General features: G+C 44.8%; 1 protein-coding gene across 7 annotated transcripts in view; it reads right to left on the minus strand.

The window, feature by feature from the left end:
* The window catches only part of SIPA1L2 (signal induced proliferation associated 1 like 2), a 250453-nt gene extending 223376 nt beyond the window's left edge, over positions 1-27077 (minus strand). For all 7 annotated transcript variants that reach the window (XM_030556901.1, XM_030556900.1, XM_030556899.1 and 4 more), the window contains exon 1: positions 26998-27077. The gene's annotated coding sequence lies outside the window, so the exon portion shown is untranslated. The remainder of the gene's footprint in view (positions 1-26997) is intronic.
* Between the last annotated feature and the right edge of the window lie 332 nt (positions 27078-27409).

The following is a 27409-nucleotide window of genomic DNA, read 5'->3' on the forward strand; positions in this document are numbered from 1 at the left end:
AAATATTTTAGGCACTGAGAAAATATCTGACATTTATTTGAAAATCTAAAACAAAGTTTTCAGTAGAAAACTCACCAGCTCCAGGGGGGGAAATAATCACTATCTGAACATTCTTTAAAAACATACTATTATCCCAACACTTATGATTACTACAAGTGAAAGTTAGAGGGGAAAAAAAAGTTAGAGGGGGGCGGGGAAAAGAACTTCTCCTCCATCATTTACTTTGTGCATTTGACACCATAATGAAACTGGAAGGGATAGCTCAGTGGTTTGAGCATTGGTTTGCTAAACCCAGGGTTTTGAGTTCAACCCTTGAGGGGGCCACTTAGGGATCTAGGGCAAAATCAGTACTTGGCCCTGCTAGTGAAGGCAGCGGGCTGGACTCAATGACCTTTCAGGGTCCCTTCCTGTTCCATGAGATAGGTGTATCTCCATATATTTATTTTTTATTTCTTCTAAGATACCTTCCCATTTGTATTAGGCCCCATCTACACTGGCAAGTTTGCATGCAGTAAAGCAGCTTTGAACGCTGTAACTCCCAAGGTGTACACACTGACAAGCCAGTTAATGTGCAGAAACCGCCCAGATGCAGTGCTCAAAAAAAAACCCACAACCCTAAAAGCCACACACATCCTGACAAGAAGCACAGAGCTTTCTGTGCCGTGATTACAGCACTGCAGTGCCAGTGTAGACACCGTGGTGATTACAGCGCTGCAACTGGCCTCCGGGAGCTGTCCCACAATGCCTGTTCTGACCTCTCTGGCCATCGGTTTGGACTCTTCTGCCCTGCCCTCGGGAGACCAACTGTCAGCCCCACCCCATACATTCCTTTGCAAATTTGAAAGTCCCCTTCCTGTTTGCTCCATGATGCGTGCAGTGGTCTCAGCGCATCTTTCCAGGTAACCATGCCTGCTCCACACACCAGACAATCCCCCACTTGGAGCAATACCAAGCTGCTGAACCTCATCAGCATTTGGGGAAGGGGGGCAGCACAGTCATAGCTGCACTCCAGCTGTCAGAATTATGATACCTATAAACAGATTTCTAGATGCATGATAGAAAAGGCCCATGACTGGGACACATTGCAGTGCAGGGTCAAACTGAAGGAGCTGGGAACGCCTACCACAAGGCACGGGAAGCAAACTGCCGCTCCAGTGCTGCACCCATGAGCTGCTGGTTCTACAAAGAGCTGGATGCAATACTTGGTGACCCCACCTCTACTAGGAAGTCCCCTGAGGATAATTTGTTGGCTTCGTTGCCACTCAAGAGTGGACCAAGCCAGGAGGAGGCAATCTTAGATGAAGAGGGGGAGGGGAAACCAGAGGCAGAGGATGACTTGGAGGCCAGAGATGCCTGCAGTCCAGAGCTCTTTTCTACCCAGAAGCCAGGGCCAGATTAACTTTTTGTGCGCCCGGCTCCAAACATTATTTGTGGGCCCCCTAGGGAATTATTGTAAAAGGGGCCGCAGGGGGGAAAAACACAGTGGGGTGGGAGCTAGGGTTGGTCCCTGGAGCTAGGGAGGGGCCAGGGGTAAACTGCAAGCGCAGCAGGGCTGGGGAGGAAGTAAACAGGATCCCCACCCCCGCCCACATAGAGCGGGTACCTACCTTCTCCCCGGTTCTAGCCCATTCTCTTCGTCTCTCTCTGCACTGAGCTGCCCCTCCTCCAGTGTGGCAAAGTGGGAATGTTCTTAATGTTTTCTCTGAATACTGTGTGAGTGCCTCAGTTTCCCCTATGCATTTCTTAAGTATCTAGGTGTTGGGATAAGGCTATGTGACTGTTACAGAGCCCTAGAGGACAGGTGTAATGCTGCCTGCACAGAGATTGGCCTGGGTCCCTCCCCTGCAAGGTGCCAGTTGAAGGTGTTGGATAACAAAAAGATCAGGTGACCTCCTGGCCCGGGGAAAGAGACAAAGGACAGAGGAGGGGGTTACAGTTTGCAGCTGGCTGGGGAAACGGAGGGAGGCCTAGCACTGGTATCTGGGCTCCCTACCCCACAAGATGGACCTGACTGAGGGGTCCTGTTTTCCATACCTACAAGCTCTGCTTTCACTGTGTTCCTGTCGTCTAATAAAGCTTCTGTTTTACTTGCTGGCTGAGAGTCACAGTGAATTGCAGGAAGTGGAGGGTGCAGGACCCTGACTCCCCCACAGTCCGTGACATCCAGCAGCAGCAGGACAGGTTCTCTTCCAGCCCTCAGGGGTAGCTGTTGGGAGTGAGAGGAGCAGAGGGTAATGTGGTTACTCCCATAACTGGGCTTTTAGTTTCCAGGCAGCACAGCTAATCAGACACCCAGGTCCCATTTTCTACTGGAGTTTCCAGTCTAAAACTGGATACCTGGCAACAGGGGTGCCAGAAAAGCCTGAGGGGTGGAGGAGGGGCAAGCAATCATTTTTAAAAGTGAGAGGGCTAACCCTTAACCGATGGGAAGCAAGGGGTGGGTGGGCTAGGGAGTGGAGAGGAGCTAATGGGCAGGGCCATGTCTGCTGTACTGCCCAGGTAGATTGGAGACTGTGGCGATCAGCTGACACAGTATCCCCAGCCCAGGTGATGTGACAGCCTGCGGTGGATTTAGAGTTAGTGGGGTCCCCTGGCCCTGTGCTCAGCTTCATATTTGGGGCAGGGGTCTCAGAGTGTGTAGAGGTGCAGGGGGCTGGGTGTGGGGGATGCAGGGGTCAGGGTGGGCAGAGGGCTGGGGTTGTGGGGGTGCTCTCAGCAGGGGGCTGGAGAGGGTATGCCCCCATTCCAGCCCCTTCCCCAAGGCCCCGCCCTGCCTCTTCTCTGCCTCCTCCCCAGAGCAGTGAGCATGCTGAGGCTCTCCTCCTCCCAGCAAACAGCTGATCCAGAGGGTCAGCTAGTTAGTGACAGGTGTGAGAGTACTGGCTGTGTTTTAAAGCACTGAAACAGTGTTGTCTGTGTTGCAAACAATACTGCTTCCACCTCTCAGTCCCCGCCTCCACCTAATGGAGGAAGAAATTTGAACTCTGATCTGCCACAACTCAGGTGAGTGCCCTAACCACTGGTTATGGGATGTTCTGATGTTGATTCTCTGTCTCTCCTGTCAAAGCTGTTCCACTGTGGATAAATAATGAAAATAATTGAGTCAGAGAGAGAAAGCATGTGTGAGAAAGACTCTGTAGCCTGGTGGTTAGAGCACTCATCTGGAAGACCCAGGATCCTAGTGTTCTTCTTCCAATTACTTTTCTTAAGTTATTAACCAAAGATACAAGCATCAACTTTTCATTGTTTTACTCACACAAGAGGTAGCAGTACAACAAAGCTAGAGTTATCTGCTTTTTATACCCGTTGGGTTAGGCGGAGGTGGGAGGAGGAAACACATGGAGCACTTTGTTTATGTACATAGGAATAGTGTTACCATACATCTGGGTTTTCCCAGACATTGCGTCTTATTTGATCCTCTGCCCTCTGTCTGTGTGGACTTTTCAAAGAGGAGGCAATGTCTGGGTTTTTTGCAGAGCAGATGTAGCAGCTTAGAAAGAGCCCACTTCCCAACTGGTCCCTCCCCTGCACCCACATCTGACTGGTCCCTCACAGCTGCTGGATTCAGCCCACCCAGGCCCCAGCTCCCAGCCCTGAGGCAGGGAAAAGCCCTGTGGGGTGGTGCTAACAACTGTCACTGTGCCTCCGTATCTTCACCAGCCTCCCTGCCACCATGACAGAGAGCAGCCCTGCCCCACCCCCACCTCAAGAGTGGGCCCTCTGGCACCCCCTCCTGCATTCCCCAAGTACCCCAGCCCAGTACACACACACACACACACACACCCTTCCAGCACCTCCTAAATTCCCCCTCAACTGCCCCAGGTATCCCCTCTCAGTTCCCACATCTCTACAGCACCCCTCCAAATACCCATCCAGGTACATGTCCAGACTCCTCAACTGTACACTCTCCACATTCCTCTCACCCCAGCTTCTAGCAGCGTCGTCTTTTTGGGAACCTGAAACATGGTAATCCTACACAGGAATGTCTCTTATCCTTCTGAAAGAGACAAGTGAAACTTTCCTGGAAATACTCTGCAATCTTCTCCTGAATGTTTCTAGGGTGGCTGCCTTATTTCTTCCTCCTTGGTAAGACACTTTCCCATGCCACTCTGTGACGAATTCAGCTGGCACCTTTGCAGGCTAATGGAATACAGCCCCGAGCACCTTCAGTATGCCAACAATAGCAATGTTCTCTGTACCTTTATAACCCTCAGGACTGAGATATCAGCTACCACCACCGCCTGTTGAAAATAGTGCCAATATTCAGTGCCATTGCTCTATATTCATACCCATGGAATAGGGGCCAACATTTTATTGCTTTCTGAAACTGAAAATCCTTCCCCACCCCTCCCCCTTCCAGGAGCTAGAGAGCAATGCTGTCCTGAGGCACTGCAAAACAGAAGTGTGAATAAGTATTTCTTATTAAAAGTGTGTATGAGAACAAAGGACAGGCGTTTTGAATCCATTTTCCCTTTCCGTTGTGATTGTAAATCCAATGATACATCTGTTTTTAATCAGCAACTGCTGATGCGGTGGCCCTGAGGGATGCCCCCCAACACACAAACACACTCCACTCCTGTGGAACACCTGACCATGAGGAGGAGGAAGACGATGAGGGAATACATGTTCAGTGATATCCTGCAAGCCAGTGCTGCATCTGACCATGAACAAAGATTGGAAGGCCACTATGACTGACAGCATGGAGAACAACAGAGGACAGGAGAAAAGCCCAGGAGTCCCAGAAGGACAAAAAGAGGGATATAATGTGTTGTCTTCTTTGGCAGCAAATCCAAATGCTGCAGACCCTGGTTAATTCATAGGTCCAAAAACCCCAGACTCCCCACCCTTTGCAATCCTTGGAAATCTCCACCAGGGCCGCCCGGGGAAGGGGGCGGGGGGGAAATGGGGCAATTTGCCCCAGGCCCCACAGGGGCCCCCATGAGAATATAGTATTCCATAGTACTGCAACTTTTTTTTATGAAGGGGCCCCTGAAATTGCTTTGCCCCAGACCCCCTGAATCCTCTGGGCAGCCCTGATCTCCACAGTCAACGCTCCATACAACCCCCAACATACCACATGGCATCAACGCTCTCATCCTCACCCTTATTGCTGCATGCTGGGGAACAGCAAAGAAATCTACAGCTTCACATACGCTGATATGTGAGAACCCTGGTGGTATATGTGTAACCACAACGGACTACATTTGTGCACTAAAAAGAACAGAAATGTTTGCTGCCTTTCCAACTTCAAAGTTTCCCGCCATTAATTTATGTTAAAAATTTGTATTGCATTGCCTGTGGTTTTTTTTTCCAGTTTTTCCTTACTCAGAGTTCTAATTTGAATCAAATGATCTTTAATAGTTCACAATATATATTGCAGAATGCATAGCAGTAGTCAAAGTAAACAGTAATTGTAAATATACAGCAAGCACCACATAATTCATAGCATCTGAAAAAGACCCAGTCATATTGACAAATGCATAGCAAGCACTTCCCAATTCTTAGCAGCACCTAAAGTTCCAGGCCCAAAGAACACAGTAGTGTTCTGTACTGGAAAACGCTCTTTCAAAGCCTCTCTTGATGACATAGCTGCACGTTGGGTTCAGCTTTATGTCTGGCTGTTCGAAGTCAGCTAACAGCCATTCCACCTGTGCCCTCCACTATGGTGGGAGCTTTCCTTCCTACCCTTCCACCCCCAATATCATGCAGGACACAACAGGCAGGTATAATCATTGAAATATTTTTCTCACTGGAAAAATACTACACCAGAACCCCTTCAATCATTTTGTACCTGCTGAGCCAGTAGTTAAATTTTTCCTTGGTATTGTCGAGCTAGTCGGTGCACAGCTTCATGAGCCAGGGGTAGACTGGATCCCACAGCATTACTATTGGCATTTCAATATCACCTATGGTACCCTGCCTGTCGGGAAATAGGTTCCTGCATATTCCCAAGAGTCACAGTCCTGAGTAGCAGAATGCAATTCATGGCCCTACACACCTGCATGACAATGGCCCTGTGATGGGGCAGCCAGCCCATGTTGGGAGAGAAGGGGTTAATAGAGCCCCAGGGGGAGGCTGCATGGGAAGCAGCCATAAGAGAGGGGCTGCAAGGAACAGCCAATCAAGGCCCAGCAGGTCCACATAAAAAGAAGTTGCAGGGTAGAGTAGTTCAGTTGCTGCTGGGAGCCCAGGGAATAAGAACTGCATCCCTGGAGGACTGAGAAAGCTATAAGCACTTTGGACTGAGCAGTGGCTGGATCTTGGGACTGAGCAGCTGAATGCCCTGAGCTGAGGGCAAAGAAGGTGCTGGAGCCATGAGGAAATGGCCCAGAAAAATAAGAGCATCAATGATCGAGGTTACAGAGGAGCAGCAGGAGGCTGCTATTTACAGGGTCCCTGGGTTGGGGCCCAGAGTAGTGGGTGGGCCTTGGTCCCCCCACTTGCCACTGGTGAAGTGACAGGACTGTTGGTGACAGAGGTCCTCCCCCAAGAACAGGGAAACATAGTTAATCTAGTTGGAGGGCTGAATCAAGAAGAGAACACTGCAGTTCTGGGAGCTGACAGAGGAGCTGTAGGTGGGAGCAGAGAGAGTGCCAGTGTACAGACCGTGGATGTAGGTGTCTGCTTCAAGCTAATCCCCAGTACGACCAAGAGAAGGAGCCAGTTGGGCAATGAGGGTTGCACCCCGTGACAGGTCCTCATTGTGGATTTTCCAACTCCAAAACAATTTTCCACCGATGGTATCAACCCAGGGTTACAAGGTTACAGAGTGCAATCACCACTCATTTCTCCACTATTAATGCAGCTCTCAGGCCATGTCTACACTTAGTTTTGCAGCGCTGGTAGTTACAGCTGTGTTCGTACAGCTGTGTAGGGCCAGCGCTGCAGAGTGGCCACACTTACAGCAACCAGCGCTGCAGTGTGGCCACATTTACAGCACTTGCAGCGCTGTTGGGAGTGGTGCATTGTGGGCAGCTATCCCACAGATCACCTCGTCCCATTTCGGCGCTGTGGCTTGTGGGAAGGGGAAGGAAGTGTGAGGGTCTTTCCGCTTCCTGTTCCAACGCCCCGTGGTGCTTTGCTACACATTTCGAGCAGTTCGGCGGCATTGTGATTCTGCAGCGCGATTTCTGCTGTTTTTGTTATAAATGGAGCCTGAGCTGCTGACGACCTTGCTGATGAATGTTGCCAGCACATCACGCATGGCAGTGGAGCTATTCCTTCAGCTGCAAAATGAGAGTGACAGTGAGGAGTCAGACGATGATATTGAATCGCCTCACGGTGAAGACAGTAAATTGCTTGTGGCAGTAACAGACGTGCTCAGCTCCGTGGAACGGCGCGTTTGGGCTCGAGAAACCAGCAGTCAGTGGTGGGATCACATCGTCCTGCAATCCTGGGACGACGAGCAGTGGCTGCAGAACTTTCGGATGAGAAAAGACACTTTCATGGCACTGTGTGCTGAGCTCGCCCCTACCCTGCGGCGCAGGGACACAAGATTGAGAGCTGCCCAGCCAGTGGAGAAGCGGGTGGCTATTGCAATCTGGAAGCTGGCAACTCCAGACTGCTTCAGATCGGTGGCGAACCAGTTTGGAGTGGGAAAGTCTACCGTTGGAATGGTGCTGATGCAAGTTTGCACAGCCATTAATCGCACCCTGCTAAGAAAAACCGTGACTCTTGGGAACGTGCAGGACATTGTGGATGGCTTTGCAGAAATGGGTTTCCCTAACTGTGGAGGGGCAATAGATGGGACGCATATTCCTATTCTGTCACCACCCCACCTGGCATCAGAGTACGTTAATCACAAGGGGTATTTCTCCGTGGTTCTGCAAGCGCTTGTGGATCACCATGGGCGTTTCACTGACATTTACTCAGGATGGCCTGGAAAGGTGCACGATGCACGCATCTTTAGGAACAGTTCCCTGTTCAGGAGGCTGAGGGCCGGGACTTTTTTCCCAGACCGCAAGATCACAGTAGGGGACGTCGAAATGCCCACTGTGATCCTTGGAGACCCCGCTTACCCCTTAATGCCCTGGCTCATGAAACCATATACAGGGAAGCTTGACAGGAGCAAGGACCGGTTCAACTACAAGCTGAGCCGGTGCAGAATGACTGTGGAGTGTGCTTTTGGCCGTTTGAAAGCCCGCTGGCGCTGTCTTTATGGGAAGCTAGATTTGGGGGAAAGCAGCATCACCGCTGTTATATCCGCGTGCTGTACCCTCCATAATATTTGTGAAGGGAAGGGTGAAAGATTCAGTGAGGAATGGACCTCCGAGGTTCGACGCCTAGAGGATGAGTTTGCTCAGCCAGAGAGCAGGGCTAATAGGGAGGCCCAGGAAAGGGCTTCAAGGATTAGGGATGCTTTAAGGGAGCAATTTGATGCTGAGAGCCAACAGTAATGTTTGATGCATTTGATGTGCTTTGCTTTACCTTGGTGTACAATATTTACCACTTCCAGCAATAATATAACAGTGAAAAAGAAAAAAAATCCTTTATTCAACATACAGTACATAAAAGGCAAGGGGGTTGGGGTGGTGGACTGTACATTCACAGGTTTGAATATGTCCTATTTTGATCACTATTCAATGTCTGCTGCACTTCAGGATTACTATGCTGCAGGATAATGGGGGTGGAGTGAACAGGGTAAGAATTATAGTTATCAGGGCTGGTAGGTGATCGTACAGGTGTTGGGGCAGCTGGGGATAATAAGGAACTGGCTGCTGGAGAAAGCTGTTTTGTGGAAATACTGGGGAACAAGAAAGAGGGCTTTGGGAGGGCTGTGGGTTACAACGGTACACATTTGTCTGCATGGCTACGAGAGACTCGAAAGACTCAGTTTGGCGAGCCAGGAGGCTTATCATCTGCTTTGTGGGTTTTTTGGCAGACAATTCCTTTCTCCTGCTTTCTGTTTGCCTCCATTCATGTACACTCTGTCTCCATTCATACATTTTCTCTCTCCATTCCTGTGTCTTCTGACTTTCTCTGTTGTAGTGACTCATAACAGATTTGATCAATTCCTCTTGATTTTCTGGGATTCCTTCTCAAGTTCTGCAACCTACGTGAGGCCGGTGATCCGGCTGCAGTAGTCAAGGTCACTAGAAAAAAGAGAGATAGAACCATGTAATACACAGAGGCTACATTGTTTATTATCACACAGTGAAGCACTTTTTAGACTTTTGGTAGCATCCTTCTCACATACCTCACATAACACAGAGGGCAGGGAAGCTAAAAGTCATGGCGAGCAATGGGGTGAGTGGTTTTCCCCCGATTTCCCCTTGGGAGTGGGAATTGACCAATGGGTCACTGGGGTTTATCTGCAATGGGTACAGGAGGTAGCTGGTGTCCTGAAGAGGGGACAGTAGTGAACAGGAAGGTGATGAGCTGCTTGGGGGGGGGGGGCGCCTTTGGTCCGCATTCACGCCGTCCTGCTGGTGGGGGGGGAGGAAGCACGGCGGTGCTGGATGCCTGCTTGGAGGGGGGTGCATAACACCGGAGCACACCGCGGTGCTGGATGCCTGCTTGGAGGGGGGTTAACAACAGAGCACAATGGGCTGGGGAAACGCGAACCTGGCGCCCTGCACTCAAGTATCCCTAAATTCTCAACAGGGTTTCCTACTGCCAGACATATCACTGCTGCGTGTTACCTGCGAAGAGAGGGAGGGTCTTCTACAGGAATGTGGATACCGCCCTGGCCCCTATGCAGCTTGCCTGTGTGCAGCCATGGTCCCCCCACCCCTCGCTGCACAGTGGATCGGACGAGTTAGCCTGACCAGGACAGGGACCACGGTGGCTCTCCCGATCAACTTGAGAAAGCAAATTGCAAATGCTCTTGCTGCAACTTTTCAAGAGATTACCGAGGCAGATTACAGAGACGTGATAGAGCAAGTCAATGAGCTATTCCACGTTTAGGCATGCATGCAGGCAGCCATACCCAAAACCCTCCTCTCCCAAAACATAAAAATCTACTTACCCCGAGCACGATCCTCAGTTTCTTCCTCACCATCAACTTCCTGCTGCTGCGACTGGTTAGCCTCCTCCTAGCTTGAGGAGAGCTCCTGGCTGCATGTGTACTGGGACTCCGGGGTGTCTCCCTCCACGCCAGTAGCCTCACTGTCGCCGTCCTCTACAACCTCCCCCACTTCTCCCTGCTCTGAACTCTCCATCGTGCTCCTAGGATTGGCAGTGGGGTCACACCCAAGTATGGCATCCAGCTCCTGGTAAAAACGGCAGGTCGTGGGGGCAGCTCCTGAGCAGCGATTTCCCTCACGAGCTTTGCAGTAAGCACTCCTCAGCTCTTTAATTTTGATCCTGCACTGCAACGCGTCCCGTTCCTGGCCCCTTCTCATCAAGGAGTGCGATATCTGCCCATAGGTATCATAATTTCTCCTTCTGGAGCGCAGCTGTGCTTGCACAGCCTCCTCTCCCCAAACACTTATGAGGTCCTGCAGCTCTGCATTGGTCCATGCTGGGGCTCGTTTGGTGCGTGGAGGCATGGTCGCTGAGTGATTGATTAATTGCACTCTACACCTGGCTGAGCAAACAGGAAGGTGATTTTTAAAATTCCCGGGGCATTTAAAGGAGGGGTCAGGTGAGTCCAGGGCAGTGGAGTTTGCATGATTACCAGAGAGGCTTCTAAGGTATGCTGGGATACCTGCTTATGCCACAGAGGTCAATAAAAACGCTGGTAGGTGTCTACACTTGCTGACCAGCGCTGGATCCTCTACACCCGAGGCTCGACCGGGTGTACAGCCAGCGCTGCAACCAGCGAGTTGCAGCGCTGGCCGTGCTGTGCAAGTGTGTACGCATCCTAAGTTGCAGCGCTGTAACCCCCTCACCAGCGCTGCAACTCTGTAGTGTAGACAAGGCCACAGTCTGGTATCCCTGCACCAAAGGACTGGGAGGAGCTTGGCACACTGATACAGGAATGAGGCCTTTTGCATCTGAAAGCTTTGCAGCTCATCATCCCAATTAAGCCTGCATTACAATGTGATCCCACCAGTAAGTACTCGTTTCCTGGTCCCAGAAGCAGATCCTCTGCAAACACCACCAACAACCTTGAATTCTTTTTATGTTCTGTCCCACGGCAAACTGTCCTGTCATGTCCCCTGCTGTTGCAGTGCTTCCTGAGGATCTGCAAATACAGGACACTTGTATGTCCTATATTTTCAGTGTTTGCAAGAATAGTGCAGAGCCCTGTGGACTCCATGCTTCTGAAAGAGATGACAGAGACAGAAAAGTGCTGTACAGGTTTGTGGGATCTTTTTTTTAAAGGCACAAAAAATATAGGACCTGGATGGCATAATAAGATGCAGAATGTTGGATGCTGGGAACTTAACCACTAGGTCCCAGAGATCCCCGGGCAAGACATTTCTACCCAACCCCACATTGTGAAAATTTCCCAAAAGGCACCGTGCCGGACAGCGGCACATGCACACCGGGATACTTACCCAAAGTGCCCCGCACTTTGCATCGACACAAGTCCTCCTGAGTGTGTGTGCAGTATCAATGCAAGCAGCAAAGTATGTATGTGCACAAGCAACACACTTTGGCAGCTGTATGCCAAATTTTACTTGCACTGACCAAAGTTTGTATCATAGACATGGTCTCAGTATTTGACACGGAGACTTCCTGGCCGTAGTGGATTGGAAGGCTGAGCTTTGCCAATGAAAAACCACCAACAGGGAATGTTTTGGTCACAGACACTAGCAGGTAATGCTATTCCATTCTACATGGGTTCCAGGAAGAGCATTGACTGCTTCAGGTAATTAACAAATCGACCCTACGCTTGAGTAAAAGCCTCCCTCCATTTTCTCCTGATGTTTAAGTGAGCGTTGGAAGAGGATACCTGCCTGATGGCCCCTTTCTCATCCGTTTTCTTCCACACAAGTCCCAGAGGATAAACAATAGATCACTCCTTCTGGATGTGGGAATAGGGGATATAGATAAAGGACAAAAAAGTCCCCAGAGCATCCTCTGAGAAGTCTGCCTTTCACAACTGGGGATGGATTTATAATCAGACAGTTGTTTGTTGACTGTCAGTACAAAGGAAATAGACAAAAGTTTGCAAAGAGAAAAAGGAGAGGTCTTAACAGTTTAGCAATGAAAACTTAATTGTACCAGATTAGAGAATTTTCCCATTCTACTTATAGCTATAAAAGTAGAGGCATTACACTACTTATCTACATGCTTGCCCCTACCAGATTCCCTGAGCACCTACACAACCCAATACAATGCAATAAAGACAAAGGCCTCCCCAAAGGACATTATTAAACAGTTATGGTTGATAGCTTTTTATCAACCATAGCAACCTAACAAATGGCAGCTGTACCCTAATAAAGGGCCTAAGAATCCCCCTTTCCCCCCACCTCCCAAAGGTCTGTTCCTGTAGATAGCAGAAAACACTGAAGTTAGATTAGAGGTTGAACTGACATCCTATGAAGAATTATTCAAGTTGCAGCCTTGCTCATCAACATACATTATAGAGAAGATCACAAGAGTAAGCTTGTGGAGACAGAACACCCTTTATGGTAGGCAAGTTGTACATGTACATATAAATCTTTTGAGGTTTGAGATTATCTTTGCTGCTACATTTGAAATAGTTACCGTCGCAATTTCAGACCTATCTTTCTGATACTTGTGACCGATTTTGCTTTATATGTTGATTTCACATTTTGTGAAAGATTCACAGTGAAACTGAACCTAAACAAGTTTTTTTTTAAAAAGAAAGAAGTTTAACAATAAATACCTCAAATTAGCAAAATAGTTGCCTAGAACTCAAAAAATGTGGAAAAATTTGTTTTGGAAATTACAAGTGAAACATTGACACAAATAACTGATCAGATACCAAATTACAACAGCTAACAAAAGCTATAAAAAGGAGAGACAACAACAAAACAAGACAGTTGGGATCATCAGAGCATTTGTGATATTACAAATTTGGGTTTGAATGTGACAGATTCATTCCAGGAAGATGACATCTCAACTGATGGCAATCCGAGTGACCAAACAAACCCCTCGCAAATTAAAGAGCTTCAAGACTTTATGGGACACCCACAGATTGTGCAAGTCACTGACAGATAATGCCCATATAAAAGAACTTTCAATGGAATCCTGAAATTAGATTGACATCTTCAATTTCTCTCTCAATACTTGTATTATCCCGTGTAAAAGTGTGTAGGTCACCATGGGAAAGAGTCAATTATTGATCCACTGCATTACGCAGTGATAAGAAGAAGACAGTTTACCTATAAAAATTTAATATGATGGAGAAACTCATTAAAATAAATAGAGTTTATTTCCTCCAGGGCAGGAAAGGCATTGATAATATATGACAACTGGCTAATGTTCTCCACTATTCAAAGTTAAGCCTTATAGTATGCTTAAATGCAGAAGAGATTTTCAGCCAGGTTGAGTGGAAGTACTTCTGAAACACTACTTGGAATGGATCTTGTACAGATACCCTAAATGACAGAAAACTAAACAGAGCCTGCAGACAATGTCTGAAAAGAAAGAAGCGTCAGGGTACCTATCCTTTGCCGTATTTAATATTTTAGTTGAACTCATTAGTATGCCTGATCCAGACATTCCCTCCCTGAAAAACATGGAGTATCTAGTGTAAGGTATAGAGCCTCTCATCTCTATATACTCAACATCACATTTAGTTTTTTCTTTTAGATGCCACAAAACCCATTCCAGGTTCTACCATACAACATTCACTTAGGATACGTCTACCATACCCGCCGGGTCGGCGGGCAGCGATCGATCCAGCGGGGATCGATTTATCAGGTCTAGTCTAGATGTGATAAAATCGACCCCCAAGCATTCTCCCATCAACTCCTGTACTCCATCGCCGTGAGAGGCACAGGCAGAGTCAATGGGGAAGTGGCAGCAGTCAATTCACCGCAGAGAAGACACCGCAGTAAATAGGTCTAAGTACAATGACTTCAGATACGTTATTCATGTAGCTGAAGTTGCATAACTTAGACTGATCCCTCCCTAGTGTAGACCAGGCCTTACCGTAAAGCTGTAGAAGAATCTAACAATCATGAGCATGACAGCACACCCCAAAACTAAGACATTTTTGTAGTCTTAAAACATTGACATACACCTTATAACACCATCCAGAAACCCACTTAATGTTTGATTTCCCCCCTCAAATAAAAGCTGAACTGAAATCTTTCTTTGCCACTCACACCAAGCAATCTCTCCCCCTTCTACAGTTCCCAGACTCCACTAACTTCTCTCCGCTTCCCTCCCCATACTGCTAGCAGTATGATAGTGTTTTGCTTACTCCTGATCCATTCCACTGTCTAGTGCTCTGTTCATTCTGGCCAATACAGCATGATCATATAGAGCAAATAAAAGGCAGGAGTGACATATGCAAAGTGCAAGCAAAATTAGGAGGAGGTGGGGGGAAGAGACATTCCATTTACAACCTTATCTAAACCGGCAGAGGTGGTACTCCCCTATCCAGATAGCTCAATCAAGCTAGCTTGTCTCAGTTGAAAACCCTACTTAACAGTTAAAATGTTCAGCTAGATTTTAGCAGCTTGAGTTAAGATAGCTCAATTGAGCTACCTAGATGAGGAAGGGGGAAGTGCCTTGTTTCTTAGAGACAAAGCTGGGGAGCTAGGGTTGCCAACTTTCTAATTGCATAAAACTGAACACCCTCGCCCCGCCCTCCTCACCCACTTTCACTGGGCTGAGGCATGGGGTTGAGATGCGGGAGGCTCCAGCTGGGGCAGGGGGTTGGGGTGGGGCCAGAAATGAGAGGTTCAGAGTGCAAGAGGGAGCTTCAGGCTAGGGCAGGGGTGCAGGCTCTAGGCAGGAGTTTGGGTGCAGGAGGGGGTTCTGATCTGGAGCAGGGGGTTCGGGCTCTGGCTAAGCAGAGCTAACCTCAGGCGGCTCCCGGTTGATGGCACAGCTCCCTGCCTGCCACGGCTCCGTACTGCTCCCAGAAGCAGCCACCATGTCCAGCCCCCAGGCAGCAGCACAGCCAGGCGGCTCTGCACAGTGTGTGCTGCCCGTGCCCACAGGTGCTGTCTCCCGGTTCCTGGCCAATAGGAGCTGTGGGAGCAGCATATGGAGCTTCCCTGATCATGCCTGCACCTAGGGGCCGCAGGGACATGCTGGTCACTTCCGGGAGCTGCGTGGAACCAGGGCAGATAGGAAGCCTGTTTTAGCCCTGCTGACCAGACTTTTAATGGCCCAGTCAACGTGTCTAACTGGGTTTTTGACCGGGTACTCTGGTCGAAAACCAGACACTTGACAACCCTATGGGGAGCAAAGCCTGGAGGAATGAAGGCTTGAAACACATAACCCAACTAAAAATAAAATCAGACCACTATATTTGTTCAATAATTACAGTCAGGGTGACAGTCTTGAGCAGGTGGGACTTAGAGTATATGTTGGTGTGACTGAGATTTTGATAATTGAGAGAGAGAGAGAGGACCCACCATAAAGGATATTAGAGACAGAGAACTTAGAAGAGTGAAATAATTTAAATACTGAGGATCACTGGTTGCAAACAATGGTGCCCTCCTGAGCAATGCCTAGCATCATACCAAAGATGTTTGGTACAAATGGCAGGAGCTGACCCCAATTCACTGTGATAAAAAGATGCCAAAAAAGTTAGAGAGTGTATAAAACTGTTATTATACCCATCCTAAAATACAGGACAGACTTTGCCAGCCACAAGAAAAGAAATTAGTAGGTTTTCCACTATGAAAAGAAAGCTATTGAGATGGTCAAATTGTTGGATGCCACGTGATAATAAATGAAATGAAGTTGTAAGGGGCCTAAAGCAGGTCGCCCCAAATGAAGAAAAGTTGAGGGAGACTAGGCTATGTTAGTGTGGACATGCCCAGCAGAGATGGCAAAAATTATATGGGTAGGATGGCCCTTGCAATGATCATGGATGGAAGACAAGTGGAGAGGTCAAAGATTCAGTACATGGACTGGATATCAGCAGATCTTATAAAGACCCATTTTCACAACAGCAAGGGGTACAATCATGATTTTTGTAAAGAGGCTATAAAAGTTGACAACCCTTAACAGGGTTTAAAGAAAGATTTTTTGGAAAAAAAAAAGATGGTTTATTATTTAGAAGAAAACAGACAATATTCTATGAACCTTGTATCCTTTTGATATCCGCTTTCTTCTCACATGTACAACTATAGCTTTTTAGTAAGCATTTCCCCTGCAATCACACCGTTTTTAAAATCACACACTGAGTAGTGTTTAATTCCCCCCTTAATTCAGAATTTGCTTTTTGAAATGAACAGTTTGAGTTGACTGATATATGTATTGGAGTGAAAAGCCACTAAAAGTCATCTTTGTGCCAATAATTTTATTTTTTGGAAAATATTTTTTCTTGTAATTGAGTTAGCACAGTAGAGGCTTTCAGAAGTACTTCATCCACGGCTGTGCCATTGAACTTTCCATTATAAAAAAGTAAATTAGGAATCAAACATCTAGGTTTAGCAGCTTTTTTTTAACAACATAAAAACAAAGTTAAGTGACAGAGTCAGAAAAACTCCCAATTAAAGGTAAAGTAGTCTCCCTCTTCTCTAATCACCAAGGCAGATTCAATGGATGGCGGGAAGCAGCCTGCTAATCCCTGGGTGTTTTGATTCATTTTGGATGTAATAGCCAAAACATAGGAATGAAAGGTTGACTGTAACCTTAAGGAGAATGTAAATTTAGGAGTCAGGAAGATTAAAAAGTGAAGTTTTCCAAAGAAACATTATCTCTTCCCTATACTCCTATTGCACATCCAGCAGAACCTCACCTCACTCACACTAATAACTGGGAACTGCATGTTACTGATGTAACACTTAAAACTAGAAGGCTTAAAAGGAAAGTAGGCTCTCTGCTTCCCCTGTAGGTGAAAAGGAAAACTAGGTTTGTCATCTTAATTTGCAACATGAATATACATGAATTATAATATATACATGAATATACATGAATATACATGAATTATAATTCTCCTCCTGTGCATTTCAGTACAGCGTTTTGGTTGGATGTCTACAATGGATGAAAATAACCCGCTACACACAAGGCTGACAATGGTTCCAATAGGTGCAATAAGCAATGCACATTTCCCACATGAAGATCTGCACTGCTCCAGAAGAAAAGACGCATCTGATGTTCCTGTTGACTTGCCATGACTGACTTTGGCCACGTCCAGACTAGGAATTAAAATCGATTTTAGATACGCAACTTCAGCTACGAGAATAACGTAGCTGAAGTCGAATTTCTAAAATCGAGGTACTCACCAGTCTGGACGGCGCCGCATCGATGTCCGCGGCTCTCCGTGTCGATTCCGGAACTCCATTCGGATTGATGGAGTTCCGGAATCGATGTAAGCGCGCTCGGGGATCGATACACCGCGTCCAGACTAGACGCGATATATCGATCCCCGAGCAATCGATTTTAACCCGCCGATGCCGCGGGTTAGTCTGGACGAGGGCTTTGTGACAACCTGTTGCAAAGGTTCTTCATGCATTCATGTCCAGTGCCTACCTCAGATGAACGGCCTCACACAGTGGCGGGCTGATGAACTTCAGAAGTCCTAACTTACAGCCAACTTTTTGCAACCTGTGATGCAGATCCTGGACTAGGCTTAACAGGTTGCTAAACTGAGTGGCAAGAGAGGCTTTCACAATGCAGAAATTTGCAGCGTGACTGCAGGACAGCGATGCAGATGATCAAACATATGGTGGAGGAGTGCACAATTCAAAGAGCGGAAATTGGACTGCAACACTTGCTACCCTCAATGTTGCAGCAGTTAGATGAAGAACAATCTAGATATTACTCCTGAGGGGATTCTGTGGGACTGCGCACCCGCAGAAAAACAACCGCCCCCCACCCTGTAGATTTCTTGCTTTTCCCTGCAGAAAATGGCAGACCCCACACACACGCACACACACACCAAGCCCCATCTCCCCACACCCAGATCCCCCCCACTGAACCCAACCACCATCACCTGGATTCCCTGCAGAGTCCCATTGCCCCTTTACCCGGAATCCCCTCAGCAAACCCCTGTGCATCCAGATGTCCCACTGAGCTGCCTGCACCTAGACTGCCCCACACAGAAATCTCTCACCCTACACCTGGATCTCCCCCCCCCGACCCCCCCACACACACACTAAGCCCCTCCACACTTGGATCCTGCTGGGCTGAGCCTTCCCGGTGCCTGGCACAAAGGGGCAGGGCTCCTGGGTGTTTCTGGGGAAGGTTCTGCCCTTGCACTATGTTAGGGTGAGGTGCAGCCTCACTGCCGAGTCCCTGTATTGGGGGGGAAAGGGACTTCAGGGTGATCTTCCACCCCAATGCAGCCAGTGGCCTGTGCGCCCCACTGCCAGAACCACATTTATTGCAAATTTTGTTTGTCAGAATTTTAAAATATTGTGTGCAGAATTTTTAATTTTCTGGTGCAAAAATTCCCCTCAGGAGTAAGATATGGACTTGTGTCACATATGAAAGAAGGGTACAGCCAAATCCATCCACAAAGAGAAATAGTTTTATAAAAGGATAAAATAAATTCAGATGAACACGTCTATAGTATTCAGTACAACAACAACCTCTAAACAGAAAGGAATTTGATTACCTTTATATGTCTATTTAACAGTTACTTACTCCACCTTCAGAGCAAAACAAAAACGGGATGGGGGGAGGGGAAAGAAACAAGATAACCAGATCACTCAGGAGACTCGTATTGTATAGTACAAGGCGCCACAATGCTAGTCAAGGAGAGGTAGCAATTTTCACCTCTAAATTATCTGTTGGAATCCAGCCGATTCATGACCAAAAGTTACACTTTTGGCTTGTATGCAATATGTTTTATCATCATTTTCCCCAGAGGATAAGCATCCACATCACAAAAAGTTTAAATAAAAAAGATGTAATGAGTATATAGCACTAAATTTCATCTTAGGTGTGATTGAAAAAATGTCAACACTACATTGACACACAAAAAATTCATTTCAAGTAAGGATATAAAGTGAAAACATACTACAGCTGGATATCAACTGAAATTCCAGTTTGACTCAATTATCAAATCCACAAATTGTAAGATTTGGTATAGCAACTGCCACAAGCAAGAGTAAATCTAATTTGATGAGATTTACACTTTCAGCAACACAATGTAAAGCCTCAGGACTATCTATGAACATATAAAAATTAATCAGTGTTTTCAAGCAAGATGAGACATGTATAAATTAGTGTTTTAGGAAAAGCTACACTTTCTCCAGAATTTTGTTTGTTTACTTTTGGTGGAGAGATAATATGGTTATGCACAAGGTGCAAAGATATAAATTTTATAATCTATAATTGTTTCAGCAAGAAAAATGTTGTTTTCATCAGATTAGCTTTTATAGGTTGATAAAAAACTAACCCATCTTGAAACTTCAATGATGTGACAGGAAAGTCTTCTGGATACTTGCAATGTGGTTTTAATGAAATTTGTTGGTGTGGTTTTTTTTTTAAATACACCACTTCAACTGAATTTAAAAAAATGTAACCATGACCATATATGCAAGTGCTACTTAAGAGATCAGTTAATGGCTTTCCTGGTGAGCAAGATATGACATAATATGAAGGACAGTATGAATTAGTCTGTATGTTCTCAGATTCTGGTTGATGGGTGGATGGCAATGGGTGAACCACTTAGTGGTGGTCCATGGAAAAATAGCTGGTTACATGGATCTGGTTTCCCTGGATTCCTGTTGCTAAATTGCACATAACAGACAGATAAAGTACGCTTGATTATTTTCTAATATTTTTCCACATAAGTAATTGCTGTAATTGTCACCAGAATGTTACGGCAACTGCACAGTTGTTAGTGGGAGAGAAAGGGGTCGGTCCATGAGAACCTCTATTAAATTGAGGTTCCCACAATAAAAAGTTTGACAACTTCTGACCTTCCTGCATACTTAATTTGGTGAACTTAGTAAAACGGAATACTGACATCATTGAGTAAAGTCTACAGAGGAAAGAAAAAAGGAAGAGGTGAGGAGCATTATCATGGGTCTGGTTTTCAAAGATGAGTGGACACAACTATTTATGGAAATACTCTGTTTTCAACATTTCACAAATAGCCATGGTATTTTCACAAGCACTTGGCAAATTAGTTGCCTCACTGGTTTTTTGTGCATGCAAATACTTAATTTGCATAAACCTACTCTTGAAAGGATCTTTTGTGTTTGCTGATTTTGTAAATACTGTACTATACTAGAAAAAAGAAAAGAAGCTAGCAGCAAAACGCCAAATAATAAGATACAGGAACATAGAAACTGCAGTACATATCTGCAACAAACCGCTAGGATGGAAAGAAAGCATGAATGAAAAAACTGCTGGACTATTAAGGAGTTTGAAATGACCCGATATTGATCTCATGGAGTATTAACTACCTGAATGCCAGTTGGCTGGTAAATATAGCTAAATACAGATCAAAGTGATTCCTAAAATTAAGGTACAGGACAACTTCAGGATCCACCAAAATCAATAAAAGCATTGCTAACAAGTCCTCTTTGTCTTCCTGTAAAATAAATACTATTTTACTCAAACCCATTCTGTATCTTCTCTCACACATTTCTCACCCCCATAATCATACTCAAATTCATATGAAATTAAGACAATCATCTTAACTGTACTTGTTTGGCACTTCACATATTATGACCACATACACAGAACTACCTTTCCGGTAATTTTAGTTTCATGTAAATAAACTAACTGGTATAAACAGGCATTATGCATTTGGTATAGAACAGAATACAAATTCTTAAAAAACGTAAAGCATCTAATTTCCAACTGGCAACACTATCATTAGTGAATAGCTTATGACTGAACATTTACTGCATAATATATTTGTGTGGATTAAATAACTAAATACATCTAGCAGAAGGGCAGGAATACCTAGCATTTTCACTCTAGTTCTCCAATGTCAGATTAAGCAAATAGACACAATCCAGACCTTAAATCAGTTCTTTCCTTCCCTGAACCCATCCCACAAATTCCACACTGTTAAACTTCAAACATTTTGCTTTGAGTTTCAGAATGGAAGAGATCAGAGTAATAATGACAATATCATTGAGAAAATAGGACTTGGATTTGTAAACACAATGGGTTGTTTTGCATTAGTCTAACATACAAAATTATTCTCACACTGGGTGTGAATTCATCATCAATTAGAATTTTTACATGAGAAACCCAGACCATCCTGCTCAATCCAAATCACAGCTGGCAATCCTCACAGCACCAACCCTGACAAAGCAGCCACTCACTCTTTTAAACAGTTCCCTCCATTGATATAGAAAAACAGTCAGGACAATAATATGCTGTTGTCCTGACAACCTCACAAAGCAATGACTAGGTTTACTTTACTCCAGCAGAAAAGCAAGGATAATCTCTTCACCTTAAACTGCTCCTAACTCATCAAAAACAGCTAGCCATTACAATAAGCAAAAACAAGTATAACAAAAATATGCGTATGTGTTTAATCTTCACTATGGAGTCATGCTAATATTTCAATGAGATTTTGAGCATAAGATTAAGAGCATTTAAAATAGTTGCTTCCAGCGTTAAGAGTATGAGAAGATACCTAGGAGTATGTGTATTGTTTGCTTCATGTGACTTATAAAATGAATAAATAGTTCATTCTGAACTAGAAGCTACAAATGAATACAAGCGGGGGGAGGGAGGGAAGAAGAGACAGGAGCAGAAGGGAGTAACTAGCTTCCAGAGCTTAGAAACAAAAAGAAGTAATTGACATCTTCTCTTTCACAAAGTTCTCTGCAGAATATTAAAAAAACCTGAATTTGAGTAATAGAATTTTGCCAGCTACTCTAAGCAGTGTGTTAATTGCATCATCCTCTTTTAATCCTTCTTCTGGGAGAAAAAAGATGCAATAAATATTTAAGCAAAAAGTGTACATTTAACAAACTATGAAAGCTGTATTCTGGCTTTGCTTCTCTTCTGCTACTCTGCTTTCATATCCTGTAACAATTGAACTGGAGAGAGTTGATTATGCTGAACGTGAAATCCCATATGAATCAGATCCAGCATTAAGGAATTAGAGATGGGTCAGAGTTGGCCCCTCTATCTATTGCACATCAAACCACAAAGCTTGATCTCCCTCACAGCAACCTATGAAAACATCTATAGAAGGACTCAAGAATACTTATTAGGCTACACAAACATTTTTATTTCATATAACATTGTTACTCCATCCCTCAAAGTGCGTTCAAAGTAGATTTTGTTGCAATAATTATGCAATGTCAGCCATTAAGTTTTATTAACAAAACAGGTGTCAATTCTGTAACTTTAACATAGACCCTGTCTAGTTTAAAGTAAAGATCAATAAAGTGAACAGAGATTGGAAAAAATGAAATACGAATTTAAATTTATATTTCATATCTTCCTAAATGAACTTTAAGTACTCTAATGCATTCTTAACTTTTTTTCCATGTAATTCAGAGCCATTATGAAAGATGGAGAACCATCAACAGAGTCCACAGGCATTGTCCTGGTGAGAAACCCAGAATTTGGATGGGAAGCTAAGGAAGAGGAGGGGATACTGAGAGCTGTCCTGGAATCTGCACAGAGACTCCATTTTTCATATCAGTTTCTGCATACTAGGGGTGAAAACCTGACCCTGTCAGAGACAACAACAAAACTCCTATTGACTTTAATTGGGCCAGGATTTCAATGTAAGTATCTGAAATTTGAAGAGCCTTCAAATGAGAAAGAGTGAGAAAGATATTCTCAACCCCTCACTCATCTTGAGCCTCCCTGGTTATTGCTGGGGAATGGCCTACCTCTCTTCAGCCTCTTTTTCTCAGAAACAGCCACCCTGTCTTCCTATACTACTGCTCAGCTTTATCAAGCAGGGGTAGGGTGTAGTTGCAATAATTTGTCAGTTTCACTGTGCCCACAGGATCCTCAATAACAGTACTGAAGCAAATGCCTTGTTTTGTTTCAGGCAGCAGCTACTGCTCCTAAAACCTATGAACAGCACCAGTTATTGGAGTTGTCTGTCTACAGATTCAGGAAGACAAGAGAGCATCTGTTCACATTTATTGCAAGTTTGCAAAATTGTCCTTATAGTCAACATTTAGAAACTTTATTTTGAAATGGAACCTTTAATTATGTAGAAAGTGATTATTTCACACACACACTAGGGAAACTCACTACTCATGATCACCAAGTGGATTTTCTAAATGCTGCTGTTATTATACTTGTAAATAAGTTAATGATCCGAACAGTAAGTTCTACATAGTTTCTAATAAGAATTTTAAACACAAAACTATAACAACATTAACATGACATCATTTCTGCTATCAACTCAAAAACTAAATTTAGTGGGACTCTTAAGCTTCTCATGCTCATTCAATTGCTCCTAGATATGGCTGAAAATTTGGTCATTGCTCTACAGATAAAGTATCATGGGATAAAGTCTCAAGTCTTCAACAATTTGCTTTTGTTGTATATGTCTGAACTTTAGCATCACTGTAATAAAGTGAACTGAACATTAATCATCTTTAAAAAAGAGAGAGACTTGTACTTCTTTCAGGTTCAAAAGTTTCTTGAAAATCCAAATTATGTACCTCACTATCAAAATAGGCATTACGCATCAGGTCTATATTTTTTGCCAGACACATTCTTAATGCATCTTTTGTTAGAGAAAATAGCATTTTTATATAAAAAAATCCTTTCCAAGTAACAAACAATTATTATATTCATCAGAGTTCTAAACTACAAAGTATACTCATTTATCATATAAACAGACTGAGTTAGCAGACAGCCTTTCCCTGATGTCTCCCATGAAATACAGGTGAAATAAATGGACTGGAGAAAGAACAAGCATCACTAAACTCAGCTGCCCAGCCTGCTCAGATTATAAGAGATTCTCTTCAAAAATGACCATTTTTAAAATTTATTTAGCTTTTACTTTTTTAAAGATTGAAAAAATGAATGGGTTTCAGAAGTCAGATAAAAATTAAACTATTTGACATACTATAAGTACAATACTGCAACCTAAACAATAAAAATAGCAATTGTCTACCTTTTAGTTCACCGATTCACAATCCAATTTGTCCAATCACCTTCAAGTCTGGTCATAAAACATAACATAAAAAGTATAACATTTTAAACTGTGAAGCAAACCACACTGATATAGAGCAGCAGTCTCCAAAACAAGGTTTCATTTCTAGCTTACAATATTGCTACTGTTGGGAAGCTTGAATGACTAATGTGAGAAACTAGATCAGCAGAAGCTCCACCCTCTTTCCAGAGTCACTATATCTATAGTATGCATCTTGTATTTTTACACTGATTACATGGCAGCTCTCACTCATTGTTACAACACTCCATTCACTCATCTGTAAGAGACATGAAGCTACAAAACATCCTATTTCCAACAACACAAGACAGTCAAAATCCCAGTCTGGGCAAATGAAAATTATTTACTTACTGCCTGCAGGTCAAACTGCTGATCTGCACTTAAAAATCCTGGGTGCAATGAGTGACTGATGTGTCCAATGTAAAGATGAAAATGACAACTGGCTTCCTGCCTCAGTTCACTTGTAAATGTCAACCAGCAAAAGAGATTTATGGTTTTGCCTGTTTTGACCACAGCTTTGCTTAGTTCCTCTTCTAGCTCTCCTAATTCACAATTGTGAATCACATTGCACACTGATAGTAATTAATGGCTACCCAAAAAATGAGTGTCATTTGTGTCAATCAACACTGAAATTCAGGTTCTCCTTGGACAGAAGCCTTGAAGAATGTCCTTCCTTGAGCAGCATGTTAATGCCAGTAAGACAGACTTCAGTTTTTGTTTTAGTCTAGAATTCATATCAGACTTTTAATATAAGCATTTTTTACTGAACAAAAATGTCATGAGTTAAGTGGTCCTGTACCCTGACACACGGGTATTCCTTGACGCTTTATGACCTGTCAAATCAACCTACTGGGTGTGCAAAAACCAAGACAATGCAGAGACCTCTCAGTGGTCATGCTTTATGTGAACATTATATGAATTATAAATCAAATGTTGTGGAGTCTCAGTAATGTTAAATGTCCAAAATGCATTACAACCCTTCATGATTTAAACATTTTTGCATAAATTAAAAAAAAACAACATTTCAAAGTGGTTTTAAAATTCAAATCTTCCAGAGATAAAATTGTAATAATCAATATGTGGCCCAATGTTGCATTTCACTGAACACTAAACGAGTTTTGGACATAAAATACAGGATTGGGCCCTGATTATTCCTAAACCCAGCAAGCTCTGATGCACTGTGCTACTAAACTCAGGGTTGAAGTGTACCATGGCATCTCTAAAAGCATCTGCAGAATTTAGGAGAGATTAGCTGTTTTCCCCATGAATGTTAGTACAACACAGTCCTAAAATAAGTAAATAAAGAAAGTCTATCAAACTATTAAAGAATAGGATCACTTAGAATGGGTTGTTTGTAAATAAAAAACAACAACCTGCTTCATTATAATGAACCCCATACTTGGATTTCTCAAACTTCCAAATTAATCTAAATAGCTATCTGCTATAAAGATACCCTAAATATTTTTCTGAACATCAGACTTTGTCTTAGAACCAAAAGATTTACTTTAAATGTTGGTAATAATGTGCATGTAAAATGACTTTTGTCAACAGTTAGATACTGACCAAAACAATAAATGGTAAATGAGTAAACTTTAAATTCTGTTTAGGTCTAATCAGTGCATAACTGATTATGAAGGCATTTCAGAATTCGTAGAAAACCAGAGATACATAAATCAGGCAGCAGAGACAGAAACGTTCCCTGTTTTCTGATATAAGAAAGCCACCTAGTGTTAGCATTTAGAAATGAAAACTGCACACAAAAGACTCAAGAAAAGAATTCACATAAGCAATTCTTATCAACTCTAATGTCTTCAGCATCATTAGCAACAAAAATAAAGTTTCAGCCACATGAAGAAAGGCTGAGTTATAACATTCTAAGTACCAATGTTTTAAAGTTATCCTACAACAAATACTAATAACATACTAAGTGGATCAGTAAGCTAATACACACATCTGAAAGTCAACTTTAGAGCAGTCTTTTGTCAAGAAAATATTGACTAATACCTCCGAAGCAAAAGGCTATGTTATCATACAGTAACTGCAACATTAAAATAAGTACACACAAAGTAACTCTCTCCTGTGTTTCAGGGAATGAACCAGACAGATACTTTAACATAAAAAAAGTTTGAAAATGGATCACGGGGTACATGTTAGAGAGAACTGTATTATAGAAATAAGAAAGAAAGCAAAAGATGTTTTTGAAAAAGAATGTAGAGTCCTCGATACAAAATAAACAAACAAATATCAAATCGTCTGTGAAATCACTTGAAGAAATCGGACCAGTTCAATCTGTTACAGAGTGTGTGTCCCTCCGCTAATCCTAAATCTACACTGGTCTCTCTCTTCCATGATCGCTCCCTAAAAATAACCCACAGATGCCTTATAAAAATAAACTTTTTAAAAGCTGCTTTTCAAGACCAACGCACCTTGACAGACCTGTTTTAAAAAAAAAATCAGCACCTCCAGGCGACCGACCCCCCCCTGGAAATGATTTACGCAGCAGATTGGAGCTCTTTTTAAAAGCCTAGTGCAGCAGCAGCGCGCCAGGTGTAGCGCCGAAAAGGGGGCGCCCCACTGCGCCGCGCGGGTGGCGGACTGGGGGAGATGACCCCACCCCGCCTCCTCTGGGGCGTCTGTCCACCGACGCGCCCGCGGCAGACACCACGGCTGCTCCGGGGCTGGCGAGACGGCGCCTCACATCCCCGCCCTCCCCAAACTGGGGTGTCCTCTACAGAACCCCCCCCCCAGCCTGGATTCGCTCCCGTCCCTCCAAACACCCCCCGAACCCGGGGCTCCCCCGTCACTCCACCCCGCAAAGTGACCCCGCGTCGCTCGCCCGCCCCCCAGGAGACCCGCACCCCCCAGGCACGGCTCCTTACCTGGCACGCGCCGCCAGCCGAGCGCTGCCGCGGGATCCCCGGCCCCGAGCCGTGTCCCCCGCCCGGCTCCCCGGGACGCTCCGGGCTGGGCAGGGGCGGCCGGGGCTGCGGAGCGACTCGGTCTCTCGCGCCCGCTGCCCGGCGTAGTTGCCGGCACTGGGTCTCGGGTCTGTCTCTCAGCTGCCGCCGGACGGGTAAGGGAGGGGGAGCGAGACTCCCGCCCTCCCGCACGCATCCCGCCCTTGGCCACGCCTCCCCACCCTCCCATTGGCTGCACCGGATCAACCCCGCCCCTTGAAAGATTCTTAACTCTCGATTGGGGGGTCTCCCTGTCTCTCAAGGAGCAACGTCACGCCCACGCCGTCTGGGGACCCGCTCCCTGCGGGTGGGTCCGTTGATAGCTCGCTGTTTA

The sequence above is a fragment of the Gopherus evgoodei genome, chromosome 3, assembly GCF_007399415.2.
Source record: "Gopherus evgoodei ecotype Sinaloan lineage chromosome 3, rGopEvg1_v1.p, whole genome shotgun sequence".
Lineage (NCBI taxonomy): Eukaryota > Metazoa > Chordata > Testudines > Testudinidae > Gopherus > Gopherus evgoodei.